The sequence below is a fragment of the Somniosus microcephalus genome, chromosome 11 (assembly GCF_052327205.1).
Source record: "Somniosus microcephalus isolate GS21.2 chromosome 11, FLI_Smic_1.0, whole genome shotgun sequence".
NCBI lineage: Eukaryota > Metazoa > Chordata > Chondrichthyes > Squaliformes > Somniosidae > Somniosus > Somniosus microcephalus.
The window spans coordinates 101,144,332-101,171,646 of NC_140997.1; the positions used below are offsets into that span (position 1 = coordinate 101,144,332).

The window sequence follows — 27,315 nt, forward strand, 5'->3', positions numbered from 1 at the left end:
CAACTGTCTGTGTGGAGTTTGCACATTCACAGAATCACAGAATCACAGAAACCCCACAGTGCAGATAGAGGCCATTTCGGCCCATCGAGCCTGCACCGACACATATCCCACCCGATCCACATAACCCCACGTATTTAATCCCCCCTAACACTAAGGGTCAATTTATCATAGCCAATCAACCTAACCCGCACATCTTTGGACTGTAGGAGGAAACCGGAGCACCCGGAGGAAACCCACGCAAACACGGGGAGAATGCGTGGGTTTCCTCCGGGTGCTCTGGTTTCCTCCCACAGTCCAAAGATGTGCAGGTTAGGTTGATTTGGCTATGATAAATTGACCCTTAGTGTTAGGGGATTAAATACGTGGGGTTACGGGGATAGGGTGGGATATGTGTCGGTGCAGGCTCGATGGGCCGAAATGGCCTCTATCTGCACTGTAGATTCTGTGATTCTGCGAATATAAGTTGCGACTGCCTAAGCATTCCATCCCCTTCCTTGAACTGGCTGCAACAGTTCAGTGGCCTCACATAAGAGGGGCCATGTTTTGTTTAAACATTACTTCATCATCTTCCCTTGGAAAAATTCTCCTCTTCAAAATAATGTGTGGTGACATTTGCAGGCAACGTTCAGTGCACCATGACGGAAAGGCTCCTCGTAGGTTTTTCACCACTTCATAGTTTCAACATAAAGCAGTTGGCCATGATGCATGACAGACAGATTGTTCTCTGAATGATTTACCTGTTCTCCTAAAGTTTAGAGCCTCATTACTCAACCGTGAAGACCGTTCTGCGCTTCTAGAAATCATGACCTCCAAGTGAGAAATTGCTAAGTCTTTTGAGAAGAAATATTTTACAAAGCCACCTAGATTTTAGCTGACACAACTACACACAAGCAAATTTTTGAACATACAACTTTAATGATCAGTCACGTGATGACCATGGAATCCACCAGATCTTGGCACATTGCGTACTCCATCTGCTGGCTTCTGCACCTGTCTTCCTGCCATTGTTCTTCCAGTGAGATCTTACCGTACCTGGTCGCATTACCTAAGTTTCAGGGTTCTTTGGGGTCTTCCTTCACCTGAGGTCGTCATTCTTCAGTATGCTACACCCAGTTCCTGCTGATGCTGGTTGAGGGACAAATATTGTCCAGAACACCCCTGCTCTTCTTCGAAACATTGTCGTGGGATCTTTTACATCCACCTGAGTGGCCTCGGTTTAACGTCTCGTCCGAAAGACGGCACTTCCGACCATGCAGAGGAAGCCACAGTGACACCTGGAAGAGCAAGAAGAATGAAACTGAACATCAATATTGGTTACAATCTATTGGGGGCAAAAGAGACCATGGAAATCTGTTTCAAATGGAAATAATTTTCTAAAAGAATACAGTGTATCTAATCTGAATTATAGCATTTTAAAATTCTCATCCTAGTTTTCAATTCCCTCCATGTCCTCGCCCCTCTGTAACCTCCTCCAGCCCCACAGCCCCCCGAGACATCTGCGTTCCTCCAAAGCTGGCCTCTTGAGCATCCCTGATTTTAATCGCCTTCAGCTGCTGAGGCCCTGAGCTCTGGAATTCCCTCCCTAAACCTCTCTATCTCTCCCTCCTCCTTTAAGACGCTTCTTAAAACCTACCTCTTTGACCAAGCTTTTGGACACCTGCCCTAATTTCTCCTTATGTGGCTTAGTGTCAAATTTTGTCTGGTAACGCTTCCGTGAAGCGCCTTGCGATGTTTTACTATGTTAAAGGCACTGTATAAATGTCATTTGTTGTTTAATCCCTTCCGGGTGCACTTTGATCATATTGAATTCCTGATGCATACTAATAGTCCTGATCCAAGGAAAAAAATCACAGTAAATTCAGTAAGCTTCCATGCCCGTGCAAAACCTAGCTCACTGCGACATGGGTCAGAGGTACGGCTGCCGTACTAAAGGCTGATTCTTTGAGTTGTGCTCATGGCTTCTGCACCGGGAATGCAACTTTGTTGAATTTTCCCGTTTGTCCTATTCTACATGTCACAAGATTCTATTCTGTGATTAAGAATGTGAGGAAGCATGGAATAGGGCACCTCTTAATCTTCGGTGAACTTTTCCAGTGAGTAGGTGGGCCATTCAGTCCTCATTCTGCATCGAATTCGCTGATGTGAGTTGGGTGGCAGTGATGTAACGGCACAAGGGAGTATGGCAGGGTTGAATGGCATTTATTTTAATGCAAGGAGTCTTGCGAGTAAGGCAGATGAATTGAAGGTGTTGATGAACACATGGGAGTATGATATTGTTGCTGATGTGCCTCAATAAATCCGAGACTCAATGTTAGCGGAACAAAAACAAGGCTTTTATTAACTTAGAAGGTAACACACAGTGGAGAGGTGTCTTCCATCCAGAGGTCTGCAGTACTGGATGTGAGGCACGCTGAGCCTGCTTACATAGGGGCCAGGTATGGGCGGAGCCCTACACACAATACAATACAAGGTGAGGAAACGGAACTGAGGTAAGGGAAATGAAACTGAAAATAAACCACAGTCACAGGCACAATCACACAGAGAATACAGATGAGTGATGAATGGCATATTTCATCACATTCACCCCTTCTATAGATTTAGTCTGTTCGGGGGTTTGATAGTCCTCTGTGACCGACGTGGCTGTTGTGGTGCCGCGGGTGTCGGCTGGGTGTCCCCGGTGGCCTCCTGGGTCTCTGCCGGGGGCGCCACCAGGGTTGTTGAAGGGGTAGTTGGTGGGGGTACCGTTGGTCGATGTTCTTCCGGGGGTGATGAAAGAGTAGTGGGTGGGTAAGAGTTGCTGTGATCGTTGTTGCTGCTGTTGTCGTGGTTGTTGTCGTTACCGGCTGGGGCGACGTCTTTTATGGACACGGTGTCCTCCCTTCCGTCGGCGTGCCGGACATACGCGTATTGGGGGTTGGCGTGGAGTAGGTGCACTGACTCCACGAGAGGGTCCATCTTGTGGCCCCTCACATGCCTTCGAACGAATACCGGACCTGGGGTGGAGAGCCATGACGGCATGGATACGCCTGAGGTGGATTTCCGGGGAAAGACAAACATTCGTTCATGAGGCGTGGCATTAGTGGCAGTACACAATAGCGACCGTATCGAATGGAGCACATCTGAGAGGACTTTCTGCCAGCGGGAGATAGGGAGGCCCTTGGTCCTTAGAGCTAGAGTGACTGCTTTCCATACTGTCCCGTTCTCTCGCTCCACTTGACCGTTACCCCGGGGGTTGTAGCTGGTGGTACGGCTCATGGCGATCCCCCTGGACAGCATGTACTGGCGTAGCTCTTCACTCATGAAGGACGCCCTCCTATTCGTATGGATGTAGCTCGGCATACCGAACAGGCAGAACAGGCTGTTGAGGCATTTAATGACTGCGGCGCTGGTCATGTCTGGGCAGGGGAAGGCGAATGGGAAACGGGAGTATTCGTCCACAATTTTCAGGAAGTAAACATTGCGGTCGACGGACAGGAGGGGGCCCTTGAAATCTAAGCTGAGCCGCTCAAAGGGCCGTGTAGCTTTGATTAAGTGGGCTCTATCTGGGCGGTAGAACCGAGGCTTGCACTCAGCGCAAGTGCGGCAATTCCTGGTCAGAGATCGAACTTCCTCGATCGAGTAGGGTCAGTTACGGGACTTTATGAAGTGGAACAGCCGCGTGACCCCTGGGTGGCAGAGGTCATTGTGGAGGGTCTGTAGCCAATCCCCGGTGGCGCTGGCACACATGGCCCGCTCAATATCCCGCTTAATGCTTTTGAAGGCGGCATGGGCCTCAGCAGAGAGCGGAAAAGAGGATGCTTTCAAGAGGGGGCGGGCTTTGTCGGAGTAGTTGGGGACCCATTGGGAATAATAAGAAAATAACCCCAGGCACCTTTTCAGGGCTTTGGGAGTGTTGGGCAGGGGCAGCTCCCGTAGGGGGCTCAATCGGTCGGGGTCTGGTCCGATTTCCCCATTCTCCACCACGCTGCCTAGTATGCAGAGGCGCGTGGTGTTGTAAACGCACTTGTCCTCGTTGTAAGTGAGGTTGAGTTTTTTTGCGGTTTTCAGGAACCTCTCGAGGTTCGAGTCATGATCCTGCTGGTTGTGACTGCAGATGGTGACGTTGTCGAGGTAGGGGAAGGTTGCCTGCAAGTGGTGGTCATCGACCATGCGGTCCATCTCCCTCTGGAAGACCGAGACCCCATTCGTCACCCCAAATGGGACTCTGAGGAATTGGTAGAGGCGTCCGTTCGCCTCGAAGGCGGTGTACGGGCGGTCCTCTGGTCTGATAGGGAGCTGGTGGTACACTGACTTGAGGTCGATGGTGGAGAACACCCGGTATTGGGCGATTTGGTTCACCATTTCTGATATGTGGGGTAGCGGGTAGGCGTCTAGCTGGGTGTACCTGTTGATCGTTTGGCTATAGTTGATCACCATCCGTTTCTTCTCGCTACCCCTTACCACCACCACTTGGGCGCGCCACGGGCTGTTGCTGCGTTCAATAATGCGCTCCTTCAGGAGCCTGTCTACCTTGGTCGCGATAAACCGCCTGTCCTCCCAGCTGTACCTCCTGCTTTTGGTTGCTATTGGCCGGCAGTTAGGGGTAAGGTTCGCGAATAGCGAAGGCGGCTTTACCTTCAGGGTAGTCAGACCGCACACTGTGAGGGGCGGCTGGGACCCACCGTAATTGAGCGTGATGCTTTGGTGGTGGCACTGGAAATCCAGGCCCAAGATCACGCTCGCACATAGATTCTTCATGATTAGTACTTTAAAATTATCGTATACAGTTCCGTTAATGGACAATTGTACCGTGCAGTAACCCATAATGGTCGATGTCTGGGTTTTATCAGCCATAGAGATGGTACCCCGAGTAGGGACCACCTTTAGGGAGAGTTGTTGTGCTAGGTCAGGGTGGATAAAACTCTCCGTGCTTCCACTGTCAATTAAACATTTAACCCCGCACCCGTTTACCTCGATGTCCACCATTGATTTGGATTGCGGGTGTGGCCTGGTCTGGGCCACTGTGACCGATGCCACTGTAGGGCCCTGATCGAGACAAGATGGCGTCCATGCTGTCTGCTCATAAGATGGCGGACCCCACGAGGTCGGGCAAGATGGCGTCCAAGATGGCCACTCCCACGGCGCACACGCGGCGGTGGCGGGTTTTCCGGCGGGGTTCCCTCTGCACACCTTCCCAAAGTGCCCCTTCTTACCGCACTTAAAGCAGGTGGTGCCTTTCGCCGGGCACAGGTTTCTGGTGTGCTTCGACTACCCGCAGAAGTAGCAGTTGGGTCCCCGACGCGTCGCGGCTGTCGTAGGGCTTCTGGGGGGAGAGCGGGGCCCCGACGGTGTCGGGCTGCCGGGCGGGGAAGATGCCTTCCAAGATGGCGGCGCCCTTGATGCACACGTGGCAGCATGGGCGGCGCGGGCTGAAGAGTAGGCGTCTGAGTTTCTCTGGGCCACATCCAGGGATCGCGCTGTGTCCACAGCCTGTTTCAGGTCCAATCCCGTTTTTTCCAGCAGTCTCTGCCGGATGTAAGTGGAGCTGAGGCCTGTGATGAAGGCATTGCGAACAAGCTCGTCAGTGTACACTGCGGCTTTTACATCTTGGCACTTGCAGTCTTTGCCAAGCGTTTTCAGGGTGACTAGGAACTCATCCAGCGATTCCTCGCTGTGCGCGAGTAGCGAGCAGATGCCTAGCATACAGCTCATTCGTAGGCTGCTGGTAATGCACCTTTAAGATGTCGCAGGCAGCCGGGTACATGTCGGCGTCTTGGATGAGGGGGTAAACCCTGTGGCTTACCCAATTCTGCAGGATTCCGAGTTTCATACTTTCAGCGTCCGTAGCGCCTGTGACGGCTGCCGAATTGTCCAGGAAGAATTCCATACACATAAACCAGTGTCCGAAGCATGCCGATGCTCCGAAGCATGCTGGTCCAAATCCAAACGTTCGGGTTTCAAGAGTTGATCCATTGTGTTGAAAAGTAAGTTAATAAAATTTATGTGCCTCAATAAATCCGAGACTCAATGTTAGCGGAACAAAACAAGGCTTTTATTAACTTAGAAGGTAACACACAGTGGAGAGGTGTCTTCCATCCAGAGGTCTGCAGTACTGGATGTGAAGCACGCTGAGCCTGCTTACATAGGGGCCAGGTATGGGCAGAGCCCTACACACAATACAATACAAGGTGAGGAAATGGAACTGAGGTAAGGGAAATGAAACTGAAACTAAACCACAGTCACAGGCACAATCACACAGAGAAGACAGACGAGTGATGAATGGCATATTTCATCACAGTTGCTATCACAGATACATGGTTGAGGGAGAGGCAGGACTGGCAGCTCAATATTCCAGGGTATAGAATCTTCAGGCGAGACAGAGGGGGGTGTAAAAGAGGAGGGGGTGTTGCAATATTAATCAAGGAGTCAATTACTGCAGTAAGGAGGGATGATATCTTAGCAGGTTCCTCTAATGAGGCCATATGGGTAGAACTTAAAAACAAAAAGGGGCAAGCACTTTGCTGGGAGTGTAAACAGTCAGGGGGAGGTAGAGGAACAGATATGTAGGCAAATCTCAGAGAAGTGTAGTAATAATAGTAGGAGATTTCAACTTCCGCAGTATTAACTGGGATGGTCAGAGTGTGAAAGGCTTAAAGGGTGCGGAATTCTTAAAGTGCATCCAGGAGAGCTTTTTGAGCCAGCATGTAGAAAGTCCTACAAGAGAGGGGGCGGTACTGGACCTAATTCTATGGAATGTAACCAGGCAAGTGGTAGAAGTGTCAGAAGGAGAGCATTTTGGTGACCGTGACCATAATTCGGTGAGATTTAAGGTAGTCATGGAAAAGGACAAAGATGGACCAGAAATAAAGGTTCTAAATTGGGGGAAGGCCGATTTTAATATGATAAGGCAGGATCTGGCTAAAGTGGACTGGGATCAGCTACTTGTAGGAAAATCCACATCAGAATAGTGGGAGTCATTCAGAAAGGAAATAGAGAGAGAGTACAGCACCAACATGTTCCCGTAAAGGTCAAGGGTGGGACCAACAAGTCCAGGGAACCCAGGATGTCAAGGGATATACAAGAATGGATTAGGAAAAAAAGGGAGGCTTTTGGCAGATACAAAGGACTAAAAACAGTGGAAGCCCTAGAGGAATATAGAAAGTGCAGGGGGGTACCTAAAAAAGAAATTAGGAGGGCAAAGAGGGGGCATGAAAAAACACTGGCGGGCAAAATAAAGGAAAATCCCAAGGTGTTCTATAAGTATATTAAGGGCAAGAGGATAACCAGGGAAAGAGTAGGGCCCATTAGGGACCAAAGTGGCAATCTGTGTGTAGAGCCAGAAGATGTAGATGAGGTTTTAAATGAATATTTTGCAATTGTGTTCACTATGGAGAAGGACGATTTAGGATAGAAATCAGGCAGGGGGATTGTGATATACTTGAACAAATTAGCATTGAGAGGGAGGAGGTACTAGCAGTTCTAGAGGGCTTAAAATTGGATAAATCCCCAGGCCCAGACGAAATGTATCTCAGGCAGCTGTGTGAGGCAAGGGAGGAGATTGCAGGGGCTCTGACACAAATTTTCAGAACCTCTCTGGCCCCAGGGGATGTGCCAGAAGACTGGAGGACAGCTAACGTAGTACCATTGTTCAAGAAGGGGAGTAGGGATAAACCAGGGAATTACAGACCAGTGAGCCTAACATCAGTGGTAGGGAAATTATTGGAAAAAATTCTGAGGGACAGAATTAGTCTCCACTTGGAGAGGCAAGGATTAATCAAGAATAGTCAGCATGGCTTTGTCAGGGGGAGATCATGTCTAACCAATTTGATTGAATTTTTCGAGGGGGTGACTAGGTGTGTGGATGAAGGTAGTGCAGTTGATGTAGTCTGCATGGACTTCAGTAAGGCTTTTGACAAAGTCCCGCATGGGAGACTGGTCAAGAAGGTAAGAGCCCATGTGATCCAGGGCAATTTGGCACATTAGATCCATCTATTTACAGCCTCCTAGGTCCTGATTACTAACTGAATTAATGAAGATTAGAGGTGGGAGACAGTGACAAATGATACTTGGCTCACTGCCAACATCATTTTTTTGATTCTTCTCAGGCTGTGGGCGTCGCTGGCAAGGCCACATTTATCGCCTGTCGTCAATTGCCCTGAGAAGGTGATTTGTCATGAACAGGTACAGGAAATAATCAAAAAGGCTAATGGGATGCTGGCCTTTATATCTAGAGGACTAGAATACAAGGGGGTCGAAGTTATGCTGATTCAGGTCCCCCTCAGCCTCCTCTGCTCCAAGGAAAACAACCCCAGCCTGTCCAGTCTCTCTTCATAGCTGAAGTGCTCCAGCCCAGGTAACATCCTGGTGAATCTCCTCTGCACCCTCTCCAATGCAATCACATCCTTCCTATAGTGTGGTGACCAGAACTGCACACAGTATTCCAGCTGTGGCGTAACTAGCGTTTTGTACAGCTGTATCATAACCTCCCTGCTCTTATATTCTATGCCTCGGTTAATGAAGGCAAGTATCCCATATGTCTTTTTAACCACCTTTTCTACCTGTCCTGCTGCCTTCAGGAATCTATGTACATGCACACCAAGGTCCCTCTGATCCTCTGTCCTTCCTAGGGTCCTAGCATTCATTGTCTATTCCCTTGCCTTGTTAGTCCTCCCAAAATGCATCACCTCACACTTTTCAGGGCTAAATTCCATTTGCTATGACTCCTTCATACTGCGCCAGTCTAGTGTGCCTCCGCTATTCAGTCCACCAGACCAAGCTAACGGATGGCTACTTGGAGACAAGGGCTATCCCCTGAAGACGTGGCTAATGATGCCGTTGAGGAGCCCATCCAACGAAGCTGAGGAGAGCTACAACTCCAGCCACATGTCCACCAGAGCCATAATCGAGCAAACCATCGGTTTGCTGAAGATGCGCTTCAGATGTCTGGATAGGTCAGTACTCAGCAGCCAGGGTCTCCAGAATCGTCGTGGTTTGCTGTGCACTTCACAACATGGCACAGCATTGTGGCTTGCAGATTCCTGAGGACCAAGTGGCTCCTCACATATCCTCCTCAGATGAGGAGGAGGAGGAGGAGGAGGAGGAGGAGAGCAAAAACGAACATCTTGCAGAGGCCGATCAACCAGCAGCAGCAGTACGCGAGAACATTGCTGCCCGGGATACAAGGAATGCACTCATCTTGGCAAGATTTGCTTAGCCTAGCCAATCAAGCACTTTTGCCTCGCAGCTTCTTATCTGAGCATCGACAATAGCCAAGAACCAGCGGATTCCTAGCAATTTGACCACCATACTGACAATTGCAAGTAATCCTAAGCCCTCAATGTGGAAGTCCCATTCGCGAAATGACACACGCTACAACTACAGCAGTAGCCATCAGATTTTGTATTTACAGTAATCATCTGATGGCTTTTCAACATAAAACATCAAATTTCTCCCAAGTGACTACCCTTGTGACTATTTGTGCAGTATCTTTCTCTTACGCGTGCTCCTACGTAGTGCTTCCCCTGTGGCTTCAGCAGATGTGGAGGCCCCTTGCTCAGTTTCTTGCTGCTCCTGCCTCGACACCTTTGGCGGGCGTCCTCTTGGATTGCAAACCTGTGAGGGCTCGCCAACAGTCTGCTGCTCCTGCGTCTGTGCAGAGGTTGAGACGCCGATCTCAGTTGGATCTGGACTCTGGTGGGGCTCTGACCGAGGGCTCTGCAGTGGTATGGAAGTGTGAACGCTTGGCGAGGAGCCCCCACTTCCTTGATGTCAGCCACCAACTTCCCTCTCATGGGTCAGGTCCCCCTCAGCGCTTGCAAGTGGCTTGAGAGCACCTTGCTGCACATCAGGGGGGCCATGGGGACCCGTATCTGCACTGGCAGTCCTACTCAGAAGGACTTCCATGAAGGTCTGGTTTCTCTGTTCAATTGATGACCATCGCTCCACCAGAGATGTCATTCTATTCAGAACACTCACCATGTTTTCTGCACTCTGGCGACTTATCACCTCTATGGAGGTTGCCATCCTTTCCATGGTGATACATTCATGTGCCAATGGCTCCACAAAGACTCTGCTCATGTTTGCAATGGACTCCTACATTCACTCCACACTTGCAGCGATCCTGGAGACAAAATCTGCCAGAGACTCCTGCATCTGTTCCTGGAGTTCCAGCACCGTTGATCTTGTGGATGGACCCAGAGGCAGAGGGTCGACATGCAGCTGAGCCGAGCTGGGAGAGTCCTGCGCCCTCTGACTAGGACTCTCCACTGCTGTCCCTGTCTCCACAATCTGCTGATGCTCACTTGTGAGCTGTGATACATAAGGTGACAACTCTATGTCCCGAAGGTCCCATCGAGGTGTGAGTGTCTGCGCTGGTGCAGGGTGCGCTTAATTCTGCTGATGCTGCGCCCTCAGAGGTTGCAGCTTCCTCTGAGGATTCTGGATGCTCAGGATCTTCCTCCTGGAGAGTGGGGATGGGTGCTTGCGATGGTCCTGTGGGGGAGTAAAGGAAATAGTCTGAGATGTGATGCCAAGGTTACATGCACATTGCATATTGCAGATGATCATAAGTCCATCTGTTAGAGCTTCAGAATCATTATCAGCGACTCATGCAATGTCAATGAGAGAGATGGAAAACTGTTCTGTCACCAGCTTGCTGTGATGCACTCGTCTGTCCGTTCTCCACTTGCGCATCATCCTCCACTCCCACGATCTCCAGGACCACATCCTCCCAGGGGGTGAGGTGGGCTACTGAGGGTGGCCCTCCTCCTGTCCTCGCTCTTTCTCTCTTATTGTGAGCTCTCTTTTCCTGCAATGAGGGAGACAAGTGGAGTTTGAGTGAGAATGAAGGAGTGAGTGTAGAGAATCCATAGCATAGGTACTTAGAAGGAGACAAAGATGGAGTGAGGTGGCAAGACCAAGGGCCCTCCCTGTGTGTTGTAAGTTGTTTTCATAGCATCACAGTGATAGGAAGTGTGAGGGCTGCATAGCCGAATAGTTAGGTGAATGTGACCATAGAGAGAGAGGGAATGGGTAAGGGTGCATGGATGTCAGTGTCAAGTGGGATGTGGAGGAAGAGATTGCTAAAGCTGAGTGCTGGTGAGGAGAGGCAATGGAGATCAGATTGAGGGTGATGGGAAATTCATACTCACTTTTCCAGTGCGCAGAAGGTCATGAAATCGCTTCCTGCAGTGAAGCCAGGTTCTGCGGGTTACTGACAAAGCGTTGACCTCCTCTGCCACCTGGATCCACACAGCCTTGCTGTGCTGGGGAGGCTTCTTCCTCTCTGAAGAAGGGAAGAGCACCTCTTTATGTGCTCTTGCTCCCTCTACTAAAGCCTGCAGGGCAATGTCATTGAAGCGGGGTGCAGACCTAGGTCTCTCGCTGGCCATTCTTCCTGCAGGTGCCTCTCACTGCAAAGGCCAAATGGTTGGCAGTCTGCAGAAGAAGCAAGGCTTGTTGCAGACCTTAAATCAGCAGCAATGATGACGTCATCGGAGGCGACTTTCAGACTGGAAAAGCTCATTGGCCATGGGTTCCCACACGTTGGAACTCAATTGGCCAATTAAGTTAAAATGGCATAATTTTCCCACATCGATGTAGAATTGGGTGGCTAACACGAAATGCAGATTACACGATCCCAGCCCGCCCCAGTATCAAAATCCAGCCCACTAACTGCACTCTAAAAATAGCACACAGAGGGAGACCAAACCCTGATGTACAAATGGCTGTCAGAGAGAGATTTCAATATTGGAAGAACTTGTATGTAAAATATATTTTACTTAGATTCCTCATCCTCAGAACAGACCAGTTTTTGGAAAATATATGTGGGCGGGTTTAGTGAAATGATAACTTAATTTGATATGGCCTGTACAATCACAGTGTTTGTTACGAAATGCAGTTGATTTAATTTGGGTTGATTTGTTGAAGTAACCTCTTACTGGCATGCGGCACAGTGCAAGGACTTGTCAGATTGATGTACGGTGCACAATTACAAAATCCAATTGATATAACGCTAAAATACACCGGATCAAAAGGTTTAAACGTATCATTAGAAATATTCTGTAATAAACTACCAGACCCCATCAGAGGAAATGCATTACCCGAGTTTTCAATTTGTGTGTTTCCTTGGGAGAGAAGGTGGGGCCATAAATAGGTAGTTGAATGACTTCATGTATGAATGGGTGTCAATTTTGATAAATGATGGGCATTGTAGCCCTCCTGGGTTTATTTTTTCTTCAAAGCAAAAATTGAAATGACACATTTTACTTGACCCTAACTGCAGCCTTTGGTCATCATGTCATAGAGTCATAGAGTTTTACAGCACAGAAAGAGGCCCTTCGGCCCATCGTGTCTGCGCCGCCCATCCATCCCTTTCCAGTCTAATCCCATTTTCCAGCATTTGGTCCATAGCCTTGTATGCAATGGCATTTCAAGTGCTCATCCAAATGCTTCTTGAATGTTGTGAGGGTTCCTGCCTCCACCACCCTTTCAGGCATTGAGTTCCACATTCCAACCACCCTCTGGGTGAAAAAGTTCCTCCTCAAATCCCCTCTAAATCTCCTGCCCCTTACCCTGAATCTATGCCCCCTTGTTATTGACCCCCCCACTAAGGGGAAAAGTTCCTCTTTATCTACCCTATCTATGCCCCTCATTATTTTGTACACCTCAATCAGGTCCCCCCTCAGCCTTCTCTGCTCCAAGGAAAACAACTCCAGCCTGTCCAGCCTCTCTTCATAGCTGAGGCGCTCCATCCCAGGTAACATCCTGGTGAATCTTCTCTGCACCCTCTCCAAAGCAATCACATCCTTCCTATAGTGAGGCGACCAGAACTGCACACAGTACTCCAGCTGTGGCCTCACCAGCGTTTTGTACAGCTCCATCATAACCTCCCTGCTCTTATATTCTATGCCTCGGCTAAGGAAGGCAAGTATCCCATATGCCTTTTTAACCACCTTATCTACCTGCTCCGCTGCCTTCAGGGATCTATGTACATGTACACCAAGGTCCCTCTGACCCTCTGTACTTCCTAGGGTCCTACCACTCATTGTGTATTCCCTTGCCTTATTTGTCCGTCCAAAATGCATCACCTCGCACTTTTCAGGGTTAAATTCCATTTGCCACTTTTCCGCCCATCTGACCAACCTGTTTATATCGTCCTGTAGCCGGAGGCTTTCCTCCTCGCAATTTACCACCCCACCAATTTTCGTGTCTTTAAGAACATAAGAAATAGGAGAAGGAGTCGGCCATTTAGCCCCTCAAGCCTGCTCCGCCATTCAATAAGATCATGGCTGATCATCGATCTCAATTCCACTTTCCCGCCCTATCCCCATTTCCCTTGATTCCCTTAGAATCCAAAAATGACCTTTGAAAGTCATTGCGTAGCAGACCTGCAGGGCGAGCTGCACGCAAGTGTTTGGGGTTTGGAGTTTGGAGGGGTTTGAGTTTACATCAAGTGATGATGTCAGGTGAGGGATGGGGTAAAGGTTTCCCTACGAAATCGGGTGAGAGGCTGTTGGGCGAAGATGGGCGGAGCCTCTTTGATTCATACTTTCCTTTCCATCTCTAAGACCAAGCAACAGAGACACCTTGCAGATGAACTTCATGCAATTAAATAGCGTAAACACTTTGTACGTGTGGAGATTGATCTTTAGAAATGCTTCAATAATTGTAGAAAATGCGTTACAGATTTTTCACTCAGTGCACTGGTAGTGGATGGCACCAGATGAAGTTCTCAACCAGCAGGTTAACACTATAAACACCATAGTCCTTCCTACCCCAGTCATGGGAGGAGTGTGGGAGGCTCCAGGAGCACTGCTTTGGGAGGAGTGTGGGAGGCTCCAGGAGTACTGCTTTGTGTCACGTTCACGGTGTCAGCCGTGGCTCCGTGGGTTGCACTCTCATCTCAAAGTCAGCAGGTCGTGGGTTCAAGTCCCACTCCAGAGACTTTCAGCACAAAATCTAGGCTGACTCTCCAGTGCCACCATTGAGAGAATGTTGCACTGTCGGAGGGGTCGTCTTTTGGATGAGACGTTAAACTGAGGCCCTGTCTCCCCTCTCAGGTGGGCGTAAAAGATCCCATGGCCACTATTTTGAAGAAGAACAGCGGAGTTCTCCCCGGTGTCCTGGCCAATATTTATCCCTCAACAAAAATCACTTAAACAGATGATCTGATCATTATCACATGGCTATTTGTGGGAGCTTGCTGTGCGCAAATTGGCTGCAACCTTTCCTACTTCTTCTTCTTAGGCAGTCCCTCGGAACCGAGGATGACTTGCTTCCACATTAAAAATGAGTTCTCAGGTGACTGATGAGTCCAATGCAGGACCTACAGTCTCTGTCACAGGTGGGGCAGACGGTGGCTGAAGCGGCGGGTGGGTGGCGTGCTTGGGTTGACGTGCGCTCCTTGCGCTTAGCTTCCGCTTGCTCCCGGCGAAGAGACTCGAGGTGTTCGGCGCCTTCCCGGATGCTTCTCCTCCACTTTGTGTGGTCTTGGGCCAGGGATTCCCATCTTTCAGTGGGGATGTTGCACTTTTTCAAGGAGGCTTTGAGGGTGTCCTTGAAGCATTTCCTCTGCCCACCTGGGGCTCTCTTGCCGTGTTGGAGCTCCATGTAGAGCGCTTGTTTTGGGAGTCTCATATTGGGAATGCTGATGATGTGGCCCGTCCATCGGAGCTGATCGAGCGTGGTCAAAGCTTCGATGCTGGGGATGTTGGCCTGAGCGAGAACACTGACGTTGGTGCGCCTATCTTGCCAATGGATTTACAGGATCTTGCGGAGGCAGCGTTGGTGGTACCTCTCCAGTGCTATGAGGTGCCTGCTGTACATGGTCCATGTTTCTGAAGCATACAGGAGGGCGGATATCACTAATGCTCTGTAGACCATGAGCTTGGTGCTGGGTTTGAGGTCCTGGTCTTCAAACACACTCTTCCTCAGGCGACCGAAGGCTGCACTGGCACATTGAAGGTGGTGTTGGACTTCGCCATCGACATCTGCCCTTGTAGACAGTAGGCTCCCGAGGTATGGAAAGTGGTCCACGTTGTCCAAGGCCTCATCATGTATTTTGACAATCGGGGAGCAGTACTGTGTGGCGGGGGCAGGTTGGTAGAGGACCTTTGTCTTACGGATGTTTAGTGTAAGGCCCATGCTCTCGTATGCTTCGGTGAAGGTGTTGATGATGGTTTGGAGTTCGACCTCAGAATGTGCGCAGACGCAAGCATTGTCTGCATACTGTAATTCGATGACAGAGGATAGGACGACATTGGATCTAGTCTGAAGGCGACGGAGGTTGAACAGTTTCCCGTTTGTTCTGTAGATTAGCTCCACTCCAGTGGGGAGCTTACTGAGGGTGAGATGGAGCATTGCAGCCAGGAAGATCAAGAAGAGTGTTGGTGTGATGACAAAGCATTGCTTGACCCCGGTCCATACATGAATTGGATCTGTCGTGGATCCATTGGTCAGGATCACGGCTTGCATGTCATCGTGAAGCAGGCAGAGGATGGTAACAAACTTTTGAGGGCAGCCGAATTTGAGGAGAACACTCCATAATTCCTCACGGTTGACGGTGTCGAAGGTCTTTGTGAGGTCAAAGAAGGCCATATACAGCGGTTGGTGCTGTTCCCTGCATTTCTCTTGTAGTTGACGTGCGGTGAAGATCATGTCCATTGTGCCCCTTAGTGGACGGAATCCGCATTGCGACTCTGGGAGGAGCTCTTCAGCCACTGGGAGAAGGCGATTGAGGAGGATTCTTGTGATGACTTTCCCTGTGGCAGACAGCAGGGAGACTCCTCTGTAATTACTGCAATCGGCCTTGTCACCTTTCTTGAAGATGGTCATGATTACGGCATCTCTGAGATCCCCTGTCATGCTCTCCTCCTTCCAAATAAGAGAAATGAGTTCATGTATTCGCACCAATAGTGCTTCTCCACCATGTTTTAGTGCCTCGGCGAGGATTCCATCTGCTCCTGAGGCCTTCAGTTGTCGGATGGCCTTTTCAACCTCATGCCGGGCTGAGGTGGTGGCGGGTAGCATGTTGCGGGATGGAGTTGAGGACACTCGCGTCGAAGACAGAGTCTCGGTTAAGGAGATCTTCGAAGTGCTCCTTCCAGCGGGCACTGATTGCCTCTCTGTCCTTGATGAGGACCTCTCCGTTCTTGGCCCGCAGTGGGGTAGGACCTTGGGTGCATGGGCTGTAGGTGGTCTTGACTGCGCTAAAAAATCCACGCATGTCGTGGTTGTCGGCTAGCTGCTGGATCTCCTGCGCTTTCTCCACCCACCATCTGTTCTTTAGGTCACAAGTTTTCTGTTGGATCTTGGCCTTCAGGCGTCTGGAGAGCTGCTTTCTTGCTCTCGAGTTCTGTTGCTGTTTCCAGATCAGGAATGCCTTGTGCTTGTGAGTTATTAGCTCCTGGATCTCCTGGTCATTCTCGTTGAACCAGTCTTGATATTTCCTGGTCGAGTGACCGAGCGTCTCTTCACAGGTGCTGATTGTGGAGACCTTGAGTGCAGACCAGGTGCTGTGGACACTCTGTGTCTCTGAATCACAGGGAGTCGCCAGGTTGGTTGTGAGGAGCAGGCTGAATAGGGCTTTCTTAGCAGGGTATTTGAGTGCTCCAGCGTTGATTTTCCTGCGGCATTTCCTACATTACAACAATGTCTACACTTCAAAAAACACTTTGTCAGCTGTTAAGCACTTTGAGATGTTATGAAAGGCGCGATATAAATGCAAATGTTGGAGTTCAGTTACACACCATGTCAGGGTTCAATTACACACTGTGTTGGGGTGCAGTAACACACCGTGTCAGGGTTCAGTTACACACCGTGTCGGGGTTCAGTTACGCACCGTGTCGGGGTTCAGTTACATACCGTGTCGGGGTTCAGTTACACACCGTGTCGGGGTTCAATTACACACTGTGTTGGGGTGCAGTAACACACCGTGTCAGGGTTCAGTTACACACCGTGTCGGGGTTCAGTTACGCACCGTGTCGGGGTTCAGTTACATACCGTGTCGGGGTTCAGTTACACACCGTGTCGGGGTTCAGTTACACACCGTGTCGGGGTTCAGTTGCATACCATGTCGGGGTTCAGTTACACACCGTGTCGGGGTTCAGTTACAAACCGTGCCGGGGTTCAGTTACACACCGTGTCGGGGTTCAGTTACACACCGTGTCGGGGTACAGTTACACACCATGTCAGGGTTCAGTTACACACCGTGCCGGGGTTCAGTTACACACCGTGTCGGGGTTCAGTTACACAACATGTCGGGGTTCAGTTACACACCGTGTCGGGGTTCAGTTACAGACCGTGTCAGGGTTCAGTTACACACCGTGTCGGGTTCAGTTACACACCGTGTCAGGGTTCAGTTACACACCATGTCGGGGTACAGTTACAGACTGTGCCGGGGTTCAGTTACACACCGTGTCGGGTTTCAGTTACACACCGTGTCGGGGTTCAGTTACACACCGTGCCAGGGTTCAGTTGCACACCGTGTCGGGGTTCAGTTACACACCGTGTCGGGGTTCAGTTACACAACATGTCGGGGTTCCGTTACACACAGTGTCGGGGTTCAGTTACAGGCCGTGTCAGGGTTCAGTTACAGAACGTGTCAGGGTTCAGTTACACACCATGCCGGGGTTCAGTTAAAGACCGTGTCAGGGTTCAGTTACACACCGTGTCAGGGTTCAGTTACAGGCCGTGTCAGGGTTCAGTTACAGGCCGTGTCGGGGTTCAGTTACAGACCGTGTCGGGGTTCAGTTACAGACCGTGTCAGGGTTCAGTTACAGACTGTGTCGGGTTTCAGTTACACACCATGTCGGGGTTCAGTTACACATCGTGTCAGGGTTCAGTTACAGACCGTGTCGGGGTTCAGTTACAGACCGTGTCGTGGTTCAGTCACAGACCGTGTCAGGGTTCAGTTACACACCATGTCGGGGTTCAGTTACACATCATGTCAGGGTTCAGTTACAGACCGTGTCGGGGTTCAGTTACACACCGTGTTGGGGTTCAGTTACACACCGTGTCAGGGTTCAGTTACACACCGTGTCAGGGTTCAGTTACAGACTTTGTCAGGGATCAGTTACAGACCGTGTCAGGGTTCAGTTACACACCCTGCCGGGGTTCAGTTACACACCGTGTCGGGGTTCAGTTACACACCGTGTCTGGGTTCAGTTACACACTGTGTCGGTGTTCAGTTACACACCGTGTCAGGGTTCAGTTACAGACTGTGTCGGGGTTCAGTTACACACTGTGTCGGGGTTCAGTTACACACCGTGTCAGGGTTCAGTTACAGACCGTGTCGGGGTTCAGTTACAGACCGTGTCGGGGTTCAGTTACAGACTGTGTCGGGGTTCAGTTAGAGACCGTGTCGGGGTTCAGTTACAGGCCGTGTCGGTGTTCAGTTACACACCCTGTCGGGGTTCAGTTACAGACTGTGTCGGGGTTCAGTTACACACCGTGTCGGGGTTCAGTTACAGACCGTGTCGGGGTTCAGTTACAGACCGTGTCAGGGTTCAGTTACACACCATGCCGGGGTTCAGTTACAGACCGTGTCAGGGTTCAGTTACACACCATGTCGGGGTTAAGTTACGCACCGTGTCGGGGTTCAGTTACATACCATGTCGGGGTTCAGTGATACACTGTGTCGGGGTTCAGTTACACACCGTGTCAGGGTTCAGTTGCATACCGTGTCGGGGTTCAGTTACAGACCGTGTCAGGGATCAGTTACAGACCATGTCAGGGTTCAGTTACACACCGTGTCGGGGTTCAGTTACACACCGTGTCTGGGTTCAGTTACACACCATGTCGGTGTTCAGTTACACACCGTGTCAGGGTTCAGTTACAGACTGTGTCGGGGTTCAGTTACACACTGTGTCGGGGTTCAGTTACACACCGGGTCGGGGTTCAGTTACAGACCGTGTCGGTGTTCAGTTACAGACCGTGTCGGGGTTCAGTTACAGACCGTGTCGGGGTTCAGTTACACACCGTGTCGGGGTTCAGTTACACACCGTGTCAGGGTTCAGTTACACACCCTGTCAGGGTTCAGTTACACATCGTGCCGGGGTTCAGTTGGACACCGTGTCGGGGTTCAGTTACACATCGTGTCGGGGTTCAGTTACAGACCGTGTCGGGGTTCAGTTACACACCCTGTCAGGGTTCAGTTACACATCGTGCCGGGGTTCAGTTGGACACCGTGTCGGGGTTCAGTTACACATCGTGTCGGGGTTCAGTTACAGACCGTGTCGGGGTTCAGTTACGCACCGTGTCAGGGTTCAGTTACAGACCGTGTCGGGGTTCAGTTACACACCGTGTCGGGGTTCAGTTACACACCGTGTCAAGGTTCAGTTACACACCGTGACGGAGGTTCAGTTACACACCGTTTCGGGGTTCAGTTACAGACCGTGTCGGGGTTCAGTTGCAGACCGTGTCGGGTTTCAGTTACAGACCGTGTCGGGGTTTAGTTACAGACCGTGCCAGGGTTTAGTTACACACTGTGTCAGGGTTCAGTTACAGACCGTGTCGGGGTTCAGTTACAGACCGTGTCAGGGTTCAGTTACACATCGTATCAGGGTTCAGTTACACACCGTGTCAGGGTTCAGTTACACACCGTGTCGGGGTTCAGTTACAGACCGTGTCAGGGTTCAGTGACAGACCGTGTCAGGGTTCAGTTACACACCGTGTCGGGGTTCAGTTACACACCGTGTAAGGGTTCAGTTACACATCGTGTCAGTGTTCAGTTACAGACCGTGTCAGGGTTCAGTTACGCACCGTGTCGTGGTTCAGTTACAGACCGTGTCAGGTTTCAGTTACTGACCGTGTCAGGGTTCAGTTACAGACCGTGTCAGGGTTCAGTTACAGACTGTGTCAGGGTTCAGTTACACACCGTGTCAGGGATCAGTTACACACCGTGTTGGTGTTCAGTTACACACCGTGTCGGGGTTCAGTTACACATCGTGTCGGGGTTCAGTTACAGACCGTGTCGGGGTTCAGTTACGCACCGTGTCAGGGTTCAGTTACAGACTGTGTCGGGTTTCAGTTACACACCGTGTCGGGGTTCAGTTACACACCGTGTCGGGGTTCAGTTACACACCGTGTCAGGGTTCAGTTAAACACCGTGTCGGGGTTCAGTTACACACCGTGTCGGGGTTCAGTTACGGACCGTGTCGGGGTTCAGTTACAGACCCTGTTGGGTTTCAGTTACAAACCGTGTCGGGGTTCAGTTACAGACCGTGCCAGGGCTCAGTTACACACCGTGTCAGGGTTCAGTTACGGACCGTGTCGGGGTTCTTTTGCAGACCGTGTCGGGGTTCAGTTACACACCGTGTCAGGGTTCAGTTACACACCGTGTCAGGGTTCAGTTACACACCGTGTCAGGGTTCAGTTACACACCGTGTCAGGGTTCAGTTACACACCGTGTCAGGGTTCAGTGACAGACCGTGTCAGGGTTCAGTTACACACCGTGTCGGGGTTCAGTTACACACCGTGTCAGGGATCAGTTACACACCGTATTAGGGTTCAGTTACAGACCGTGTCAGGGTTCAGTTACGCACCGTGTCGTGGTTCAGTTACAAACCGTGTCAGGGTTCAGTTACAGACCGTGTCAGGGTTCAGTTACAGACCGTGTCAGGGTTCAGTTATAGACTGTGTCAGGGTTCAGTTACACACTGTGTCAGGGTTCAGTTACACACCGTGTTGGGGTTCAGTTACACACCGTGTCGGGGTTCAGTTACACGCCGTGTCAGGGTTCAGTTACAGACCGTGTCAGGGTTCAGTTACAGACCGTGTCAGGGTTCAGTTACAGACCGTGTCAGGGTTCAGTTACAGGCCGTGTCAGGGTTCAGTTACAGACCGTGTCAGGTTTCAGTTACAGACCGTGTCGGGATTCAGTTAAAGACCGTGTCAGGGTTCAGTTACAGACCGTTTCAGGGTTCAGTTACAGACTGTGTCAGGGTTCAGTTACACATCGTGTCAGGGTTCAGTTACAGACCGTGTCATGGTTCAGTTACACACCATGTCGGGGTTCAGTTACAGACTGTGTTGGGTTTCAGTTACAGACCGTGTCAGGGTTCAGTTACACACCATGTCAGGGTTCAGTTACACACCGTGTCGGGGTTCAGTTACAGACCGTGTCGGGGTTCAGTTACTGACCGTGTCAGGGTTCAGTTACACACCGTGCCAGGGTTCAGTTACAGACAGTGTCGGGGTTCAGTTACAGACCGTGTCAGGGTTCAGTTACACACCGTGTCAGGGTTCAGTTACACACCGTGTCAGGGTTCAGTTACAGACCTTGTCGGGGTTCAGTTACAGACCGTGTCGGGATTCTGTTACACACCGTGCTAGGGTTCAGTTACAGACCGTGTCAGGGTTCAGTTACAGACCGTGTCAGGGTTCAGTTACAGACCGTGTCGGGGTTCAGTTGCACACCATGTCGGGGTTCAGTTACACATCGTGTCAGGGTTCAGTTACTGACCGTGTCGGGGTTCAGTTACACACCGTGTCAGGGTTCAGTTACAGACCGTGTCAGGGTTCAGTTACAGACCGTGTCAGGGTTCAGTTACAGACTGTGTCAGGGTTCAGTTACAGACCGTGTCGGGGTTCAGTTAAAGAACGTGTCAGGGTTCAGTTACAGACCGTGTCAGGGTTCAGTTACAGACCGTGTCAGTGTTCAGTTACAGACTGTTTCAGGGTTCAGTTACACACCGTGTCAGTGTTCAGTTACACACCGTGTCAGGGTTCAGTTACAGACCGTGTCGGGGTTCAGTTTCACATCGTGTCAGGGTTCAGTTACAGACGGTGTCTGGGTTCAGTTACACACCGTGTCAGGGTTCAGTTACAGACCGTGTCAGGTTTCAGTTACACACCATGTCGGGGTTCAGTTACACACCGTGTCAGGGTTCAGTTACAGACCGTGTCAGGGTTCAGTTACAGACCGTGCCAGGGTTCAGTTACAGACCGTGTCAGGGTTCAGTTACAGACCGTGTCGGGGTTCAGTTACACACCATGTCGGGGTTCAGTTACACATCGTGTCAGGGTTCAGTTACTGACCGTGTCGGGGTTCTGTTACACACCGTGTCAGGGTTCAGTGACAGACCGTGTCAGGGTTCAGTTACAGACCGTGTCAGGGTTCAGTTACAGACCGTGTCAGGGTTCAGTTACAGACCGTGTCGGGGTTCAGTTAAAGACCGTGTCAGGGTTCAGTTACAGACCGTGTCAGGGTTCAGTTACAGACCTTTTCAGGGTTCAGTTACACACCGTGTCAGGGTTCAGCTACAGACCGTGTCAGGGTTCAGTTACAGACCGTGTCGGGGTTCAGTTACACATCGTGTCAGGGTTCAGTTGCAGACCGTGTCTGGGTTCAGTTACACACCGTGTCAGGGTTCAGTTACAGACCGTGTCAGGGTTCAGTTACACACCATGTCGGGGTTCAGTTACACACCGTGTCAGGGTTCAGTTACACACCGTGTCAGGGTTCAGTTACACACCGTGTCAGGGTTCAGTTACAGACCGTGTCGGGGAACAGTTACAGACCGTGTCGGGGTTCAGTTACACACTGTGCCAGGTTTCAGTTACAGACCATTTCAGGGTTCAGTTACAGACCGTGTCGGGGTTCAGTTACACACCGTGTCAGGGTTCAGTTACAGACCGTGTCGGGGTTCAGTTACAGACTGTTTCAGGGTTCAGTTACAGACCGTGTCAGGGTTCAGTTACACACCGTGTCAGGGTTCAGTTACACACCGTGTCAGGGTTCAGTTACAGACCGTGTCAGGCTTCAGTTACAGACCGTGTCAGGGTTCAGTTACAGACCGTGTCAGGGTTTAGTTACAGACCGCGTCAGGTTTCAGTTACAGACCGTGTCGGGGTTCAGTTAAAGACCGTGTGAGGGTTCAGTTAGAGACCGTGTGAGGGTTCAGTTACAGACTGTGTCAGGGTTCAGTTACACACCGTGTCAGGGTTGAGTTACAGACCATGTCAGGGTTCAGTTACAGACTGTGTTGGGTTTCAGTTACAGACCGTGTCAGGGTTCAGTTACACACCATGTCAGGGTTCAGTTACACACCGTGTCGGGGTTCAGTTACAGACCGTGTCGGGGTTCCGTTACAGACCGTGTCAGTGTTCAGTTACACACCGTGCCAGGGTTCAGTTACAGACCATGTCGGGTTCCAGTTGCAGACCGTGTCAGGGTTCAGTTACACACCGTGTCAGGGTTCAGTTACACACCATGTCAGTGTTCAGTTACAGACCTTGTCGGAGTTCAGTTACAGACCGTGTCGGGATTCTGTTACACACCGTGTCAGGGTTCAGTTACAGACCGTGTCAGGGTTCAGTTACAGACCGTGTCAGGGTTCAGTTACAGACCGTGTCAGGGTTCAGTTACAGACCGTGTCAGGGTTCAGTTACAGACCGTGTCGGGGTTCAGTTAAAGACCGTGTCAGGGTTCAGTTACAGACCGTGTCAGGGTTCAATTACAGACCGTTTCAGGGTCCAGTTACACACCGTGTCAGGGTTCAGTTACAGACCGTGTCAGGGTTCAGTTACAGACTGTGTCGGGGTTCAGTTACACACCGTGTCAGGGTTCAGTTACAGACCGTGTCACGGTTCAGTTACACACCATGTCAGGGTTCAGTTACAGACTGTGTCAGGGTTCAGTTACACACCGTGTCTGGGTTCAGTTACAGACCGTGTCGGGGTAGAGTTACACACAGCATCGGGGTTCAGTTACACACCGTGTGAGGGTTCAGTTACACACCGTGTCAGGGTTCAGTTACAGACCGTGTCGGGGTACAGTTACAGACCGTGTCGGGGTTCAGTTACACACCGAGCCAGGTTTCAGTTACAGACCGTGTCAGGGTTCAGTTACAGGCCGTGTCAGGGTTCAGTTACACACCGTGTCGGGGTTCAGTTACAGACTGTGTCGGGGTTCAGTTACACACCGTGTCGGGGTTCAGTTACAGACCGTGTCGGGGTTCAGTTACAGACGGTGTCGGGGTTCAGTTACACAACATGCCGGGGTTCAGTTACAGACCGTGTCAGGGTCCAGTTACACACCATGTCGGGGTTCAGTTACACATCGTTTCAGGGTCCAGTTACAGACCGTGTCGGGGGTCAGTTACACACCGTGTCGGGGTTCAGTTACACACCGTGTCAGTGTTCAGTTACACACCCTGTCAGGGTTCAGTTACACATCGTGCTGGGGTTCAGTTACACACCGTGTCGGGGTTCAGTTACACACCGTGTCGGGGTTCAGTTACAGACCGTGTCGGGGTTCAGTTACGCACCGTGTCAGGGTTCAGTTACAGACTGTGTCGGGTTTCAGTTACACACCGTGTCGGGGTTCAGTTACACACCGTGTCAGGGTTCAGTTAAACACCGTGTCGGGGTTCAGTTACACACCGTGTCGTGGTTCAGTTACGGACCGTGTCGGGGTTCAGTTACAGACCCTGTTGAGTTTCAGTTACAAACCGTGTCGGGGTTCAGTTACAGACCGTGCCAGGGTTCAGTTACAAACCGTGTCAGGGTTCAGTTACAGACCGTGTCAGGGTTCAGTTACAGACCGTGTCAAGGTTCAGTTATAGACTGTGTCAGGGTTCAGTTACACACTGTGTCAGGGTTCAGTTACACACCGTGTTGGGGTTCAGTTACACACCGTGTCAGGGTTCAGTTACACGCCGTGTCAGGGTTCAGTTACAGACCGTGTCAGGGTTCAGTTACAGACCGTGTCAGGGTTCAGTTACAGACCGTGTCAGGGTTCAGTTACAGACCGTGTCAGGTTTCAGTTACAGACCGTGTCGGGATTCAGTTAAAGACCGTGTCAGGGTTCAGTTACAGACCGTTTCAGGGTTCAGTTACAGACTGTGTCAGGGTTCAGTTACACATCGTGTCAGGGTTCAGTTACAGACCGTGTCATGGTTCAGTTACACACCATGTCGGGGTTCAGTTACAGACTGTGTTGGGTTTCAGTTACAGACCGTGTCAGGGTTCAGTTACACACCATGTCAGGGTTCAGTTACACACCGTGTTGGGGTTCAGTTACAGACCGTGTCGGGGTTCAGTTACAGACCGTGTCAGGGTTCAGTTACACACCGTGCCAGGGTTCAGTTACAGACAGTGTCGGGGTTCAGTTACAGACCGTGTCAGGGTTCAGTTACACACCGTGTCAGGGTTCAGTTACACACCGTGTCAGGGTTCAGTTACAGACCTTGTCGGGGTTCAGTTACAGACCGTGTCGGGATTCTGTTACACACCGTGCTAGGGTTCAGTTACAGACCGTGTCAGGGTTCAGTTACAGACCGTGTCGGGGTTCAGTTGCACACCATGTCGGGGTTCAGTTACACATCGTGTCAGGGTTCAGTTACTGACCGTGTCGGGGTTCAGTTACACACCGTGTCAGGGTTCAGTTACAGACCGTGTCAGGGTTCAGTTACAGACCGTGTCGGGGTTCAGTTAAAGAACGTGTCAGGGTTCAGTTACAGACCGTGTCAGTGTTCAGTTACAGACTGTTTCAGGGTTCAGTTACACACCGTGTCAGTGTTCAGTTACAGACCGTGTCAGGGTTCAGTTACAGACCGTGTCGGGGTTCAGTTACACATCGTGTCAGGGTTCAGTTACAGACGGTGTCTGGGTTCAGTTACACACCGTGTCAGGGTTCAGTTACAGACCGTGTCAGGTTTCAGTTACACACCATGTCGGGGTTCAGTTACACACCGTGTCAGGGTTCAGTTACAGACCGTGTCAGGGTTCAGTTACAGACCGTGCCAGGGTTCAGTTACAGACCGTGTCAGGGTTCAGTTACAGACCGTGTCGGGGTTCAGTTACACACCATGTCGGGGTTCAGTTACACATCGTGTCAGGGTTCAGTTACTGACCGTGTCGGGGTTCTGTTACACACCGTGTCAGGGTTCAGTTACAGACCGTGTCAGGGTTCAGTTACAGACCGTGTCAGGGTTCAGTTACAGACCGTGTCAGGGTTCAGTTACAGACCGTGTCGGGGTTCAGTTAAAGACCGTGTCAGGGTTCAGTTACAGACCGTGTCAGGGTTCAGTTACAGACCTTTTCAGGGTTCAGTTACACACCGTGTCAGGGTTCAGCTACAGACCGTGTCAGGGTTCAGTTACAGACCGTGTCGGGGTTCAGTTACACATCGTGTCAGGGTTCAGTTGCAGACCGTGTCTGGGTTCAGTTACACACCGTGTCAGGGTTCAGTTACAGACCGTGTCAGGGTTCAGTTACACACCATGTCGGGGTTCAGTTACACACCGTGTCAGGGTTCAGTTACACACCGTGTCAGGGTTCAGTTACACACCGTGTCAGGGTTCAGTTACAGACCGTGTCGGGGTACAGTTACAGACCGTGTCGGGGTTCAGTTACACACTGTGCCAGGTTTCAGTTACAGACCATTTCAGGGTTCAGTTACAGACCGTGTCGGGGTTCAGTTACACACCGTGTCAGGGTTCAGTTACAGACCGTGTCGGGGTTCAGTTGCACACCGTGTCGGGGTTCAGCTCCAGGCCGTGTCGGGGTTCAGTTACAGACTGTGTCAGGGTTCAGTTACAGACCGTGTCAGGGTTCAGTTACACACCGTGTCAGGGTTCAGTTACAGACCGTGTCAGGGTTCAGTTACACAGCGTGTCATGGATCAGTTACAGACCGTGTCAGGGTTCAGTTACAGGCCGTGTCGGGGTTCAGTTACAGACCGTGTCAGGGTTCAGTTACGGATCGTGTCGGGGTTCAGTTAAAGACTGTGTCAGGGTTCAGTTACACACCGTGTCAGGGTTCAGTTACAGACCGTGTCAGGGTTCAGTTACAGACCGTGTTGGGGTTCAGTTACAGACCGTGCCAGGGTTCAGTTACAGACCGTGTCGGGTTTCAGTTACAGACCATGTCGGGGTTCAGTTACACATCGTGTCAGGGTTCAGTTACAGACCGTGTCGGGGTTCAGTTACACACCGTGTCGGGGTTCAGTTACAGACCGTGTCGGGGTTCAGTTACACACCATGTCGGGGTTCAGTTACACATCGTGTCAGGGTTCATTACCGACCGTGTCTGGGTTCAGTTACACACCGTGTCGGGGTTCAGTTACACACAGTGTCGGGGTTCAGTTACACACCGTGTCAGGGTGCAGTTACAGACTGTGTCAGGGTTCAGTTACAGACCGTGTCAGGGTTCAGTTACACACCGTGCCGGGGTTCAGTTACACACCGTGTCGGGGTTCAGTTACACAACGTGTCCAGGTTCAGTTACACACCGTGTCCAGGTTCAGTTACACACCGTGTCGGGGTTCAGTTACACACCGTGTCAGGGTTCAGTTACAGACTGTGTCGGGGTTCAGTTACACACCGTGTCGGG

General features: G+C 50.8%; 1 long non-coding RNA gene across 1 annotated transcript in view; it reads right to left on the reverse strand.

Annotated features, from left to right (window-relative positions):
* Positions 1–892: 892 nt before the first annotated feature.
* The window catches only part of LOC147110802 (uncharacterized), a 387,921-nt gene continuing 361,498 nt past the window's right edge, over positions 893–27,315 (reverse strand). Inside the window, exon 2 of the long non-coding RNA XR_015080106.1 lies at positions 893–1,274. This is a non-coding gene — a long non-coding RNA (uncharacterized LOC147110802). The remainder of the gene's footprint in view (positions 1,275–27,315) is intronic.